This window comes from Lactuca saligna, chromosome 6 (genome assembly GCF_052625555.1).
Source record: "Lactuca saligna cultivar CGN05327 chromosome 6, ASM5262555v1, whole genome shotgun sequence".
Classification (NCBI taxonomy): domain Eukaryota; kingdom Viridiplantae; phylum Streptophyta; class Magnoliopsida; order Asterales; family Asteraceae; genus Lactuca; species Lactuca saligna.
The window spans coordinates 181,773,298-181,779,556 of record NC_136422.1 but is presented as its reverse complement, the minus strand read 5'-3'; the positions used below and the strand labels follow the sequence as shown (position 1 = coordinate 181,779,556).

The following is a 6,259-nucleotide window of genomic DNA, read 5'->3' as shown; positions in this document are numbered from 1 at the left end:
GTTGCAACAATTTATGTTTTTCATGGATTCAAAGAAGTGAATTTGTTAGAATTTATATTTAATTTGGTTATACTGTATGATGTTTATGTTTCCTTGGATTGAAATAATTGAATTTGGAAGAATTTATGTTTAATTTGGTTATTGTATGATCATTTGTAATTTTTATTAGGTATGCATTTATCATTTAACACAACATAAAACTATAAAAGGGTAAAATGATAATTTTTATAATTCATATTACAATTTAGAGGTTGCAATCAAACATGTTAAAAAATTCAAATCATTTTAGGATTTCAGACCTATTAAAAGTTCAGATCTTATAAATTTAGATCTTACCAAACAATCTCTTATATGTGATCAAAAACTTATGTTATATCTATGACTAAATAAAAAGGTCAATTACCTAAATATTAAAATTGGTTGTTAATAACCCAATACTTATTCGATTGTTAAGTGTATATAACGTGGTAAAAGATGGGTTGTGGATTGGGCGAGAGACCGTTGAGGGTTGCGTGGGTTGATGTGGGTTGAAAGTCGAGGGTTGATGAACTCGGGGCTCTCTTTCTTTTTATCTTCTTTCAATTTTATTTGTATCATATGTATAATAATGCAGCTTTAAAGACTTCGATCTCCAAAAAGTTTGGATGGTTGGAGTTAGTATAGGGAAATGTTGATTTCAATTATATATTTTTATAATACAATTTTTTTCTTTTTATTACTTAAAACAAAAGACAAATACTAAAATCAACAAGATGTTGATTTTTATATTTATAAAGTTTTCCCCTATTCTAAAATAATTGATGAAAACTGTCCTTTAATCTACTATTTACCACGCAATTCTGATATAATGCAGAGATTTTATTCAATTTCTTTTTCCAGACACTGTTTCTTAACTTTCATGAATATAGCAATTTTTTTTCTAAAGATGTCAACAGAATAGTACCATTTTTGTTTCAAAATTGTGTACCCTAAATTTATATATGTTCTTACTATCATTACAAATAAAACTTATATTGACCTTTCTAATTACAATTAAAACACAATTTTAAATTTCATCGTTTTAGATTCAATCATAAATAGATAGCTTCGTTGGATAAGGTAGAGAAATTTGATATAAAAGCAGGAACAAACATTACACAAATAAGAATAAAATAAAATTATATTTTTGGTCATGAATATAGCTGATTTTTATAATTTTTGTAATTTTTTTACAATTCTAGTCATTATTTTGAAGTTTTTTTTATATAAATATTTTATGGTCCCTAATCCAAGAAAATGTCTACACTTTTTTGGACATAATATGCAGAAATCAGCTAAGACCAAAAACATTACAATAAATAGGGACCAACGTTACAATAAAAAAAGGCTAAAATTATAAACATCAGCTATAATGAGGGACCAATAGTGTAATTTACTCTAAAAAGTAGTAAATAGAAAAAAAGGGATAGAGGAAAAATATCACGAGCTTGGTGGTGGCCGGCTAAGACTGAGCTGATTTCGATTCACGGCTCCAGTGGCAAAGCCAGGGCCAGAACTAGAGCCGGCTGAGAAAATGCTAGCGAGTGCAGCCATGGCTTTAACTTGCATCTCAAGAGCTGCAATATAATCGGCCACTTCTTCTAATACAACAGGGAAAGGCTGTTTCCGGCAGCCGGGAACTAACCTCCCGAGATCACGTTTTTTCCGTTTCACCGCCGGAGAATTCATGGACTTCAACCTCAAAATACCCAATCTCGGCTTCTTAAACTGACTATTACCGGTCGCCGTCGCAATGGCACCTCTTTGCCTCAGATTACTCTTCATGAATTTATGCTTCAGTTTGTTTGAGAGAATCGCGCGACTCCATCGACTCCGCCCTTTCGCCGCCATTGCAAGGACACGGTCAGCGGCTTCACGAACCGCACGTCCACGAAGCGGAACAGAATGTGAAGACGTACCGGAGCTCAGCCGGAGATGGCGGAGAGCTTCGAAGAGTTTGGAACTATATGCTTCCTGTCGATCTTCTGATTTCCATGACGTAATCTCGTCGTGGTTATTATTCATGTTTTCCGGCACCTGATTTCTATTGCTGCTAAATTGCTTTAGCATTTTCTTCTTCTTTCTCCGCTTCGATGAATCACGTGGTCCGTCTGTGTTGTTCGTCATCGGATTTGAAGCCGCCATCTACAAAATTCCGTTTCCAATTGTTCTTCCCGTTGATGTGAAGACAAATAAACTTCTAGTAGATTATAAATCCGAACATGTCAGGAACAGACAAATCATTCACATCAATATTGAACATACAGATTCGTACGGGGAAAATTACAGATTCGTTTTCTTATCCGAATGGGAGATTACAAAATCTCAACATTGTAACCAAATCTACCAATCGAATCAGAGTTCTTTTTCAAACAATCACACAGAGAAAATAATAAACGAACATTCATTATCTAATAAATATCTACACGAAGGATTACCTTTAAGAAGAAAACGTCGATATTAATATTCTTCTTCAGCTAGAAAGAATATACTCCCATTTACGAGGAACTTTGAAGAGAACGAACTCTGTTTAGTGCTTTCTTTTCTGTTTGAACGGGAGAGAATGAGAGAGATGGTGGGATATGAAGTGGGGGAGTAAACTACAGATTTACAGGGTAGCACGCATTGGCCCGTTCGCCTCCGTGTCTTTTTAAATCTAGTGTAATGTTCCGTTTTCTCCCTTTTACTTTTAAATATTTACATAAAAGTCCTTATTTTGTTTCTTTAACATTATGGTGGTGGTGAATTGGACCCATTGCCCCCATTTGGTGGCCTAAACTTCTTGTCTGCTTTAGTTTGTCTCCATGACTATTGAAAGGCATCTGTCTGCACCAATTTCTATCGGCATGTTCCAACATGGCTCATGTTCGAAACATGGTCGACAAAAAGCTTGAGTTTTCGCTTGAAATGTGTAAAGGTGATCTATTTATTGGATTTGGGGTACAAACTATTGTTTTGTCTCGACTCATATTAGAAGTAAAGTGAAGCAACATGGTAGTGAAGAGTCAAATATGCAAGCTCTTCATAGTGGAAACATACTTAACATTAGATGCCTATTTATGATCCATGGGGATAAAGAAGCCATTACACCAATGAAAAATGCATAATTCATTTACATTGACATCAAAACATAAGGCTAAATTTTTTTTTTATTTATTTATTTATTTATTTATTTTTATTTTTTTTACGGCAAACTAATCTACTCATAACTATCACAACTTATGTTTCAACCAAGATTTAAACTCATAACCTCTCAAATGAGAAAGCCCCTCCTTACCAACATGTCACATAAACATAGCATAATGGCAAACAGTACTAACATGTTTTTCAACAAAAAAAGTCAAAGTCAGTCAATCAAGAAAAAGTCACAAACCTTCTACTCTCTTTCTCTCTCTCTGTCTCTCTCTCTCTCACACACACACACAGATACACACACCGATGAACCAACAAGTTCATATTAGCGTACACCCTTAGTGCATACTAGGGGTGGTTTTCATGCACGCTAAGAACTTTGTCGATGACTCTTAGTGTATCTACTCCCTAAAGCATAAGAGTAAACAACTAACAAGTTGTATGGTAAAAAAAATTTAGATTTTTTTCATTATTGTGCTTATTTTGTAAAGAATAGTGAGAAAACTCAGGTAAGTATAGTGAGAAGACTCACCTCGTAAGTAATTACTGATGGGTTTTAGCCATAAGAACTTTCCTATGTGCGCATGCAAAACCCTATTGCTCAGATCTAGGCTTTCTAATAAACATGCTTTGAATCCAAGACTTCTAATAGCTAATTAGGTTAAATAACAACATTGAAACAGATCTAGAATCATACATTTGAGTTCCTTGTTGATCTTGTTGTCTTGGAGCTTCTAGAGTCACAAATGTCACTCCTCTAATGGCTTACAAACACCAATAGCAAGCAAGATGATTTAGGAGAGAGGAGAGGGGAGGAATTCGGCCAGAGGTTCCTTGCTTTAGGTTGTGTGTTGAATTCCCTCACCCCTAGGGTCTATTTATACTTGTAGACTCCTTAAGGATTACAGCTTTAACCCTAATCGGATAACTTAGACTTTAAGTTGATCCATATCCTTTCCTTGATAACCCTATGGACGATTTTGGCTTATCCAAGCCCTAGAAATCGTCCATCCTATCTAGGATAAGGATTTGTAGTCTAAAGTGCAACTATCAAACAATTGACAGTTTATACCCTCTTATTTAATTAATCTCTTTAAGTCACCAAATTAATACCAATTAATCTATGACTTATATTAATCAGATAACCATATATTATTCCTTATAATATTTACTCTCTCTTAACAAATCATCCTTCAAGTTCCTATGGTGAAGGCAACCCAAAAGGACCATGCACAACCGAATATAGTTACAGCCTTAGACACTATTCCAACAGTCTCCCACTTGGATAAGTCTAGTAACTATACAAGTACAATTCGATTTGCAATCGTAGCTCTCAAAGACGCTATCAACTCTGATCTAATCAATCTTGTCCTTTAGATAAGGGATCGTATAGTCCTCTGTTAGATATCATGCTGACAATCCTATGGAATGGTTAGTCATGCATTTAAATTTCTCGATCTCCGATTTATTCGACATAGAACTTAATCAAACACATCAATTTAGTTCTGACCGGGCCCGGCACATAAGTCAAATCAAATCATCGAGTGGCCAAGATATCTCTTCTACCCTCTTAGGATAAAATTTACAGATAAACTTCGACTTATATGCATTTACTTATTCATTACCCAACAATACACAACAATGCGTTTTATAACATCAAGTTACTGATGCGTTTTCGCATTATCAATGCACAATCAATTAACAAATAATAAACCATATATCTAGGTTTTAAGACTATACTCCTAGCATGCTGCAAGTGCTTAACCCTACTCAGTCCCTTCGTAAGCGGATCTGCTGGGTTATCTTCTGATGATATCCTCTTTACTACGAGTTGTCCTTCTTTTACACGATGTCTAATGAAGTGATATTTTCTGTCGATATGTCGAGATCTACCATGATCCCTCGGTTCCTTGGTCAAGGCAACCGCACCTTCGTTATCACAGAAAATCTCCATGGGCTCCTTTATGGCCGGTACAACTCCAAGATCACCAATGAAGTTCTTTAGCCATATTTCCTCCTTCGACGCTTCGCTCGCTGCGATGTACTCTGATTTGCACGTTGAATCAGCTACGGTTTCCTGCTTGGAACTCTTCCAAGTCACTGCTCCTCCATTTAGGGTAAAGACCCAGCCCGATTGCGAACGGTAGTTGTCCCTGTCGGTCTGAAAGTTGGCGTCACTATACCCTCGCACCTTCAAGTCATCACTCCCTCCAAGGACTAAGAACCATTCTTTCGTCCTCCGAAGGTACTTAAGGATGTTCTTCACTGCAATCCAATGTGCTTTGCCAGGGTTCCCTTGATATCTGCTAACCATGCTCAAAGCGAAGGCTACATTAGGGCGAGTACAAGTCATAGCGTTCATGATTGAGCCATCTGCGGAAGCGTATGGTACTCAGCTCATTTATGCTATCTCAGCTTCGGTACTCGGACTTTGAGTCTTACTCAACTTGGCATTTCCTTGTATCGGTAATTCTCCCTTCTTTGAGTTTTCCATACTAAAACGTTTTAGTACCTTCTCTAAGTAAGTATTCTGACTAAGTCCAATTAGTCTCTTACTTCTTTCTCTTACTATCCTTATTCCCAAAATGTAAGAAGCCTCTCCGAGGTCCTTCATAGCGAAGCACTTCCCGAGCCAGGACTTAACCTCCTTCAGAGTCGGGATGTCGTTTCCTATGAGTAATATGTCATCGACATATAGAACGAGGAAGCTTACTATACTCCCACTGGCTTTGACATATACACAAGATTCGTCTTCGCTTCGTACAAATCCAAACTCTTTGACTTTCTCATCGAAGCAAAGATTCCATCTGCGAGATGCTTGCTTAAGTTCATAAATGGACTTTTCAAGCTTACACACTCTATTCGGATGCTTCGGATCCACAAACCCCTCTGGCTGAGCCATGTAAACATCCTCAGCCAACTTTCCGTTAAGGAAAGCGGTCTTGACATCCATTTGCCAAATCTCATAATCATGAAATGCGGCAATTGCTAGCATCACTCTAATAGATTTAATCTTCGCAACTGGTGAGAAGGTCTCATCATAGTCAACTCTGGGAGTTTGAGTAAAGCCCTTCGCGACCAATCGCGCCTTATATGTGTGTACGTTCCC

General features: G+C 36.7%; 1 pseudogene across 2 annotated transcripts; it reads right to left on the bottom strand.

The window, feature by feature from the left end:
- Positions 1-1,301: 1,301 nt before the first annotated feature.
- Positions 1,302-2,655, bottom strand: LOC145003294 (transcription factor bHLH148 pseudogene; annotated as a pseudogene). 2 transcript variants are annotated; one of them, XR_013661917.1, is made up of 2 exons: positions 2,457-2,655; positions 1,302-2,218 (listed from the first exon to the last, which is right to left on the bottom strand). The product of XR_013661917.1 is annotated as a transcription factor bHLH148 pseudogene, transcript variant X1 (transcript). The 2 variants fall into 2 exon arrangements; XR_013661918.1 differs by having other exon boundaries at positions 1,302-2,215.
- Positions 2,656-6,259: the final 3,604 nt, after the last annotated feature.